Source organism: Condylura cristata, unplaced genomic scaffold (assembly GCF_000260355.1).
Source record: "Condylura cristata isolate star-nosed mole 26May11 unplaced genomic scaffold, ConCri1.0 scaffold00017, whole genome shotgun sequence".
NCBI lineage: Eukaryota > Metazoa > Chordata > Mammalia > Eulipotyphla > Talpidae > Condylura > Condylura cristata.
This window is the reverse complement of record NW_004567118.1, coordinates 28,415,971-28,425,990: the sequence shown is the minus strand read 5'-3', so window position 1 is coordinate 28,425,990 and position 10,020 is coordinate 28,415,971. Positions and strand designations below refer to the sequence as shown.

The following is a 10,020-nucleotide window of genomic DNA, read 5'->3' as shown; positions in this document are numbered from 1 at the left end:
CCCAAAGTCTAGGAAAGTGTCTAATACAGAGCAGCTCTAAAGTCATAGCTCATGAAGCTAAGACTTTTCCTGTCTTTATAAAACCATTTCTCATGTTAAGTTCCAAGTACATACTTTTTAAAATTAAAAACACTTTTTATTACTATTTTAAATAGTAGCAATAATGTTTTATTAGTTTTTTCAAAGATGTATTTATGCATACAAGAACTAGGGTCTGGAGACTACTGACCCTTCCTTGCCAGGGATTGAACTCGTGCTGCAGTGGCTTTGGATAGCTTCATAGTGCTGTGATTTAACCCACTGTGTCACCAGGAAGGGCCCAAAATTTTACTCATTTTAATTTCAAAAGCAAACGATGTTGCTTTGGGTATTGTAGGTGCTATAGACTGGTTTTAAGATCTGGGCTAGAGAAGTCATAATTGTCCATGACACAAATCCTACTTCTTTTGTAATTTGCCATTACCTAAACTCACCTTTCATAACAGTGAATATCTCCTCTATATGTGGTGATAATTTCCAAATTGGGAAGATTTTCCAGAATCTTTCAGAAAATGTTGTCAAAATTGCATTAAAATATATAACCACCAAACCAGGGATTCATTTACTTTTTTTTTTTTAACGATTTTTATTTATTTATGCATATCGCACTGGAGTACAGGCCTGAGGTACAGGGGTGGTGAGAGGATTCACCAGAGACAGTCTGGGGAGTAGAACAGGCAGATTGACTAAGTACACTGCTGAGGGGAGCAGCGGGAGGTTAGCTGAGCCATGTGGGTAAGCTCCCTCCAGGGATGGAACTCATGCTAAAGCTTCATAGTGCTGCACTTTAATCTGTTGTGCCACCAGGGAGAGCCCCTCGCTCCTTTAACTGTATAGAAACATGTTAAATGAATGTTTGTGCTAAGTGACTGTTGTGAAGATATTGACCCTGAACTCAGTGAATTTTGCTTAGGGGGAGCCCAGGCAGCTCTATGACCAAAAGTAAGTCTCCTGTGTGAACTGTGTGGGGCTCTGCTGAGCTCAGAGGAAGGCACACTCACTTTGGAGCCTTAGGTGTGAGGGAATGCTTCCTGGAGGGGGTTGCATGTGAATGAGACATAAAAGGCAAAGAGGAAAGTGGGCTGACCAAGTCCAGGGAGGAGTGCACAGGCTACTGGGACTCAAAGCCCTAGAGAGGACGACAGCTGCTCATTGGGGGAAGGTTCAGTTAGACCTGGACAGGTGAACCATAGAATGTAGAAGAGTGTTGGAGTAGCTGTGGGAGGGCCTTGAGTGGCCGAAAATGCAGTTTGTACTTTTTTACAGAGAGAACAGGATATCAAAACAAGTTTTGGAGCCAGGCATGTCCTGTGCACAGTGGGGTTTTAGAAAGTTATTTTGATGGTTGTGTGGACTGTTGTACTGGAACAAGAAGACATTTGAGGGGGAGAAATTCGGGCAGGGAGAGGCAGATAAATAGAAAATTTTCAGTTGAGATAAGGAAATAGTGAGAAATGAATGGATTTATTTAAGAGAGTTTTGAAGGGAAAGTCTTTGTGGTATTGTGACCATGTGAGTGAAACAAAGCCTGGAGAAGAGGATAATGAAGGATGATTTGAAGAAGTCTTTGTGTCTCAGTGACTGGATACGCAAAAATGCCATTTGTGGAAACATGAAAATTGTTTTGGAAATTTTAGTTGATGCATGAGGAGGATCTGTTTCAGGTTTGTTCATTTGTATTTGTAATGACTGAAAGAAAACACATCTAAAATCACAGCTTCTGAAGGAATCATTTGTTTTTGCTGGTCTTGTAACTCTCCTTGAACTTGACCTTGGCCTCTTGTCGGGCCTTACATTTAAGAGCAGGATCTCTAAAGACATCCTTACTGAGGACAGTTTTGTCCCAGGGGATATTCACAGAGTACCTTGTGGGCACAAGGTGATTGTAGTCATAGACTTTCACAACATATTTGATATTTTAATCTTTGGCTTTTTCTTCTAATCCATAGCAGCTGTCATTTTGTGGGGATAGTGATAGCAATCAAATCCAGCCAGCAGAGCATGACTGTGAAGGTGGTCTGAGGGGCAATCATCAGTGCAATTCACAGTAACTGCAGGTAGTGTCTAGTCAGGACCAGCACTACTTCCCCAGGTATCATGAACTTGCCCATTTTGACAACAACCCCTTGGGCCTATAGCCTACTTCAGGTTTAGATATGAAGACCTGGAGGGGGTGGTAGGCATCTGGTAGACATTTCCTGCAGGTCATTAGAAACCAGCCAGCCACTGGGAGGCCTTTTCTTAACCTGATTTCTGTGTTAAAGCTTAGCAGAAAATATTGGTCAAAGGAAAGTGGAGAGATTAGGCTGAATCAAACTTGATTTTCAAGTATCTGCTCACCCAACTTAAGAGCTACATATACCTCAGCTCAGAGATTTCATAGCAGGCTTGTGTGAATGCGTCATCTTTTGTGAGTGTGTGATGTGGCCAGAGTCCTGCATCCTGATTAGCTAGAGTTGGCATACAGTCCAGATTTCCCCTAAGGCATCAGGTCAACCCAACCCTTCCCAGTGTGGGGCCTGCTGTCTGTTCCTCAAGTGTCAGTGTGACAGGGAAGATGTTGTGATGTTGTTTTTGGAGATGAGTTTGGAGTGCGAGTCCTTGGTTTACTCTGGGAAAGGTTTCACCAGAGCTCCCCTTTCAGTGGCATGTGGTGAATTTTCCACAACATAGAGACCTTAGTTATATATAAAAGAGCAGGTTTATTAGGGAAAGGGACAGAAGAGTACAAGACACTTGTATAGACACAAGTGGGCAGGAAGAGCTGCTCTGAAAGGGACACATTTGCTGAGAGAGGGAAACCTGCATGGTTGCAGGCAGGTGTCCTTGAGGAGAGTGGCTTCTGCTGAGGGAGGTCAGTGAAGAGAAGCACCAGCAACGTGCAGGTCACAGGCAGGCAAAAAGATTGCCCCTCTATGGAGGGGAGGGCAGTGCTGGGTTTTATCATCATCTTTTGGTAGGGAGAGTCTCATTTTTGTGAGTGGATGGTTTGTTCCTTAATCCCCATATCTTCACCTTCAGGTCTGTGCTCTTGACACTCCCTACAGCTGTCTGATAGTTTTTATAGCTGGATCAATGGCTACATTAATCGTTAACCCCTTCTACCTTCATTCTTTATATGAGATCGTTTCCTGACCTTGTAGCATCCTTTCAGTTTTTCTGTTCTTAGACTCCATCATTCACATGCTTGATTTAAGAAAGACTTTGTATTGGCCCCAGGCCTCACGTAACTCCTTTCTAATGTAGAAAGGTAAGAGTAGGGTCCTCTCACCTTCTCAGTATTCACAAAGCTGATTTTGTCACTTCACTTCCACTTTATTTTCCTTGAATGGGCATATTAGAAGGTGTGGGACAAGGATTGCTGACTGTTACTTGCCTTGTCCAGCCCTAGGGAAAAAGGCTGAACCAAGGATGAAGGTGACTTGACATCACTGAGAGTCCTGCTGGGCAAAGTCCATTCATTAGGATGGGGCCAGTGCACCAGTCCTGACAAACACCAGCTCTGGGTCCAGGAAAGATGGGAGAGGTGGTGTCCTGGAAGGTGACATCAACAATTTCTGTAGGGCTTGGCCTGCCATTAGGTGACTCAATCAATGTGTTTCCCAGAATTTTGGCCAGGAGGCAAGTACAAGAGCTGCAGCCTTTATTTTTTCTAGTGCCTGCCTTGGCACTAGATCCACAGAAAAGCCTCCATTAATCACCTCCCTGCCTGTGATCTCATGGCCAGTTAACAGCTTCAGCCAGGAGAGCAGAGCGTGGAAGAGCTCCCATGCATGTCCCAGGCCACTGAATTAGACCTGCTTGGGTTTAAAACCCAGCTCTTCAGGGATTCAGTTTTCCAACATGTAAATAATTTTCCAAAGGTAATTCCAGGCTTATGAGGGCCAAAGGAAATAATCTATGCAAAGTACTCAGCCCAATAAGTAGTTTATTAACAGTCCTCTTCTTGAGTGGCAGTATGTAGTGGTTAAGAGTGGGTGGGTTTGAATCTTGAATCCTCCTTATTTCTAGTTTGAGTAACTTTGGGCAACTTCATCTTGCTGAGTCTTAGTTTCCTTACTTGTAAAATAATATACCTATTTCTTAGAATCAGCATAAGGGTTAAATTAAACAAATCAAATGTTTATTAACAATTGAGAGTCTACACAAATGGTATAACAGAAGTGTATTACTCATTATTATTAATACTATCATGATTTTTTCAACCCTACATCCTTCAGAGTTTGGAAGGTGCCACAAACCCCCATTAATCACTTCTCCGCTCTTCATTGATTTGTATATCGCTTACAATTCATCTTGCATGGTTTGTTTATGTCCATTCCCTCAAAACTGTAACTGACTGCAGGCTCACCTTGCTCTCACCTTGAGGCCGGCTTTACTTTACTGGCATCAGAATTATATTGTACATGACACAGCAAAAGTTCCCAAAATTGTTTTTTAAAACAGCTCTATTTCTTCAAATTTATCTGAGCAATTGCCCACCCCCTTTCTGAGCTAGCCTTCCCCTCCTAGAGCCTCTCCTCCAGGCTCTCCTCTAAGGGAGGACTGTGTGTGTGTGTGTGTCTATGTATACATGTATATTTACATATGTATGTATATATGATGGGATTCTGTTCATGGGGAACTACAAGGGGATGAAAACACATTTATATAAATGTACGCTTAGTAATATAAAAATGGAAATGAGGGTAGGAAATGAGGATAACAAATATAGTATTTATCCAGTAAATACTGTGTCCGGGATCAAGTTATCTGTTGGGATAAGCAGGCACGAAGTTGTAGCTCTCACGGAAGATACTCTACTGGAGGAAGACAAGCACAGAAATCTCAGCTCGTGGACTCGCCCTTACAAATAACAAATAGAGGACGGATCAGTATTCTATTGGGTGGTGCTGGGGGTGGCCTCGGAGGCGAAACCGTGGCACAGATTCATTTTACGAATGGGAAACCTAGAGTACAGACACTGGAAAGGCTGTGACCGCTGAAAAACTGGAAAGCAGGTGCTGGTCTGCTGTCGTGCCACTCTCAGGAAAGTCAAAACGTTCGTGTAAACCCGCAAGGCCGAAGCCCTCACGTCACTGAGTGCCGGGGCGCCTGCGCAAAAGACTGCCGCCAGTCTGACGTTAGCACGCCGGGCTCGGCCCGGCCCCCTGTGACGCCACGGTCGACGCAACCCCGCCTAGGCCCTTCTTGCGCGCATGCTCCGAGCCCCGCCCCCGTGCGTCACAGAATGGTCTCCGACACCCAGGCAGCTTCTGACGTGTCGGGGAGGAGCCGGGCGCCGAGGTGCGGGGAGTGGTGCCGTGGGCTGCGGAGGGGAGCGGAGCTGAGCTGCTGGGCGGACCTGGCCAGGTCAGCAGAGTAGGGGCGCCGGTGGAGCGGCGGCGAACATGCGTTTTTGACACTTTAGAGGTGAGCGTACGGTGCGGGGCCCCTCCCCAGGGGCACTGGCTGGGCCCTTCGCGTCGCCACGGCCTGTCCCCGGGGAACCTGCGGGGCCTGGGGGCTGTGTGTGAGGCCCGACCGAACCGGGCGGGACTGGTTCGGGGGCGTCTAGTTCGGAGGCAACTGTTTCAACCGCTCTAACTGACCCTTCCCGCACCTGGTCCGAGACGTGGCCCATCAGGGCCACCTGGAACGGAGCTGGTGCAGCGGCCTCCGGAGTAGGTGCTCGCGTTCGGGGGTGGGGTGGGAGACGGCGGGGACGGAGGCCCGAACGTGGCACCGTGGGCTCGGGCGCCGGTGGCGCTAGGAGTGGTTCAGTTGGAGGTGGCGGTGATGTGCCCAGCCCGCCGCCTCCGCCCTCATACCCCTTCTGTCGGGAGGGTGGTTTGCAGCCGCGTTGAATTTTGAGCTGTCTTGTCTCGTGGGGGGCGAGAGCGGAAGCAACCCACCTTGGGCTGTTTGGCTTTCCCTCGGCTACCAGCCCCAGCTGCTAATCATTTTTCTTGGAGTTCAGAAAAGTGTCACCAAACGGGTTCGGGTTGCTTGTGTCCGTCTCTTTATTGCTGGCCAGCGACGAAGAAAATACTTTTGGTTTTGAAAGTATAGCGAGGGTTCTCTAACCACTGTAACATTCCATTTCTGTAGCGCCTTTACGCGTTTCGGAACACTATTGCTATCCCTTTTGGACCTCATTACCCTGTGATTGTACCCAAGTGGGGTGGGAAGTATTAGTGGTTTATCCTGCGGATTCTGCCAACTGTTGGGTGACTTCTTTGAATCAGAAAATACATCTCTAGGCTCGCAGTTTTGGTTTCCTTTTGAGGGCTTTCAATGCTTTTCTTAGCTAGAAAACAAAGCAGAGAATTTGACTTGTAAAAATGTGCCCGAAACCAGTAGGTTTATTCAAATATTTCTCAGCAAATTCGTTTAGGATAAGAACTGCTAACTCATAAAAAAAAATCCTACTTTGAAGCTTGGTCACAAGTTGCTGACTAATTGGTCTGATAAATTGTGTTGTTCATAATTCACTTTTGAAATACGGTATTTAATGTCTTTGCTAAATCATGAAATAGGGTGAAATGCAACATTGTCATAGGTTGAAGTGAGGGGAGAAAGGGTAAGATAACTCTTCTAAATTTTTACTTAGAGTATTACCATTTAAAACCAGAGAACACAGGGTACAAAAAACCTTTGGTTAGCCCTCATTAGAAGTTGACCTGGCCCAGGTAGAAGTTGTTAAATTTTATGAAGCGCTAGTCCTGATTTTTAAACTTAGAGTTAAATAAGGAACACTTAAATAATAGAAACTTGAAACTTGGACTTTGATTTTGACATTTGCAAAACTCTAAGTGATGGTGAAGTGAGTTTGGTTACTGAAGCTTAAAATTAATTTTGACACAGTTTACTGAGCACTTCAGAAGGTAGAAAAAGAAGGTGGATAGGACCAATTTTGCTCAGTTTGAAAAAGTTAAAAATTCTTAAATGGTCTGCTAGGAAAAATAGAATTTTGTTTAAAGGTATGTATTTTTACTTACAGTGAATGAAAGAACTCTCCAATCCCATTAGTCCATTCTACTATTGACAAGACAGTATCATTTAAAATGGATTTTCTTAAACTTATTTTTATTGTATTATAACATTTTCAAGTGTACTGATAAAATGATAAGAATTGATATGTATTGTGAAATGATCACTATAATAAATCTAGTTAACAAAAATCAATTTTTAAGCAATTTTGTATAGTTAACTTGTAAGTACATTTTGGGCAGGTTGTTTTATACCCAAATCAGTTGCTAGATCTGAAGGTCATACAGTGTATGATAATGCCCAGTATAAAGTCATTATTCTTTTGAGATTCACACTTACTAATGTGGTATTGAGGGACATTTGGGGGGGGGGGCGGGGGAAGAATATATAATTGTCTGCCTTTCAGCTTCAGAATATAGATGTATTATGAAAGCATTGCTTTAGCAATATAGTTTTCTATATTGCTTTAGTTTTCTACATTGGCTAGCTTTGTAGAGCCTTAATATCCCCAGTTACATAGTTTGAGATAATACAGCAAACACATCCTCCCTCCATTACTCTAAGCAAACTGAACAAACTGTCTCTAAAACCTGAGAAGGTCTTTTGAATATCTGCAGTGGTAGCAAATCTTGTCCTTTGTAAAGCATCTGACTTTTGGTAAGGGTAAGTCTGGTGAATAAAATTAGAGTACTGAAGTTGGGTAATACCATTAGGAAGCAGTAAAATAAGATATGCTCATAAAGAACTTTTTATTTAGTTCTCAATCTGAACCTCAAAGCAATTGTCTAAGAGGATTTGAAATGCTTTTAGTAATGTGATATCACTGGAATATGTATACATATTATTATATAATTTTAAGGGGTCGTTTATATATCGAAGCTTTTAAAGCATATTTATTTTGTGCTCATACTTCAAAAGTCCACTACTAAACTACCAAACTTTATAATTTAATGAGATACACATGCATTTACTATGTACCAGAGTCTTTACTAAGTACTTTCCAAATACTAATTTAATCCTCACAGCAACTCTATTGCAATTATTATTCCCGTTTTACAGATGGGGAACTGGAATACTAAATAAAGTAACTTGCTTAGATAGTGGTAGAAGGGTCTGAATTCAGACCTAGGAACTTGAGTCCAGGGTCTGGGCTCTTAACTATGCTCAGCTGTTCCTAATACTTATTCCATGGTTAAATACTTTAAATTGGTTTATCCTGGAAAAGATGGTCATCTTAGTCAAAGTTTTTGTGCATAGATTATATTGTTTGTGGAGTCAATAAGCAATTTGTAAAAGTAGGCTACTGGAAAATTTGTAGTCACCATTCAGTTCACATAAAATTAGCAAGAAAATAGAAAAGTGTGTGTGAAATAAAATTATTTTAAAAGTTTTGCTGGATATTTTGGACCCTGAGCCAAATATTTGGACAGGAAAGATACATGAACTAGAGTTAGATTCTCAGGAAGCTTCACAAGGAAAGCTATTTAAAACCAGAGTTACCAGGGGATATTGGTGGAAAGGTTGGTAGTTGTATGAAAGTCAGAACAAATGAATACTTCATCGTGGGCGAACAGTGATATTCCTCAGTACTCTTCAAAGTAGTAACTGCTCATAGATTCTCTGATACTGTATAAATGGATAAGGACAGCAATAATAGCCCCACAGAAAAGTTTTAAACTTCTTTCTATAAATTTATAGATTAAAAACAATCCTAACCAGCCTGGATTTGTAGGATTGGCTCAAAATTAAAATATATTGAAATTCAAGGAAGGCATCTGTCAGTATGAACTTGCATAAGGACCCTGGCTCATGAACACTACTGGCTCATATGAACACTATTGACATCAAATGCAGCATAATAACAGAAAGAGGACTGAAAAAGTATCCTGTCCATTAATGAAGTGTTGAAATGCTGAAGTAATATAGGTTATGCCACCCCAGAAAGGTATATATGTAATCTAAAGCAGGTCCAAAGTCATGGCAGTGAGAACATTTCATGGACAGAGATAGCAATATAGTGAATACAAAGTAAAAAGGCAAGAAATACTCACTTTAAAAAAAGGACAGGACAGAGAACTATCATTATAAAAGTGTAATTAGAAAGGGCATAAAAAAGAATATAGGGCCCTCCCTGGTGGCGCAGCAGGTTAAAGCACAGCACTGAGAAACTAAAGCCACTTTAGCATTAGTTGTATCCCTGCATGGGAGGTGACCCACATGGTGTGGCAGACCTCTCCTGACCCACCCACTGCTCTTCTCAGCAGTGTACTTTGTAGATCAGCCTGTCTGCTCCCCACTCTGTCTTGGGTGAAGCCTCTCACGGCCTCCGTACCTCTGGCCTGTATCCCAGCTCTGTATGCATAAATAAATCTTTAAAACATACATATATAAACTTACCAAATACTAAACTTTTTCAAGGGAGCAACATGCAAAATTTCCTGTAAAATTATAGAAATAGAAAGTACACTGATGGCTTTAAAGTTATAGAACCTACCTTAGTCACATAAAACAATGTTAAATCAGTAAGTACAAAAATTCTAACTTGAAATCATTAATTTTAAAATGTTTTATATGACTCAGGAAATTTTTATGCTATATTTTGAGTTTTTTAGAAGATTTTATTTATGCATACAAGAACTGAAGTACAGGCCAGAGGTGCAGAGGGGGAGAGAGTGGGGAACAAAACAAACGGATTGACTGACACATTGCTCAGGGGAGCAGGGGCTAGACAGGAGAAGTCTGCTGAGCTGTGTGGGTCAGCTCTCTGGCCAAGGCCCCAACTCATGCTGCAGTGGCTGCAGATTGCTTCATAGTGCTGTGTTTTAACCATCCCTTGTGCCACTAGGGAAGGCACTATGCTGCGTTTTGATTTCTCTTTGAATTTCCACCCCCCCCATATTGATAATGCTTTCATCACAACCCCAGATTTACCCAGACTCCCAATCATTAATTATTTGGGGTTCCTCATTTTTTCTGGTGTCATCATTATCTGGCTGAGTTACTCTTTGG

At 42.5% G+C, this 10,020-nt stretch overlaps 1 protein-coding gene across 1 annotated transcript in view; it reads left to right on the top strand.

Annotated features, from left to right (window-relative positions):
- Positions 1–5,257: 5,257 nt before the first annotated feature.
- Positions 5,258–10,020, top strand: part of NDEL1 (nudE neurodevelopment protein 1-like 1) — a 32,057-nt gene continuing 27,294 nt past the window's right edge. The window contains exon 1 of the mRNA XM_004684606.2: positions 5,258–5,451. The gene's annotated coding sequence lies outside the window, so the exon portion shown is untranslated. The remainder of the gene's footprint in view (positions 5,452–10,020) is intronic.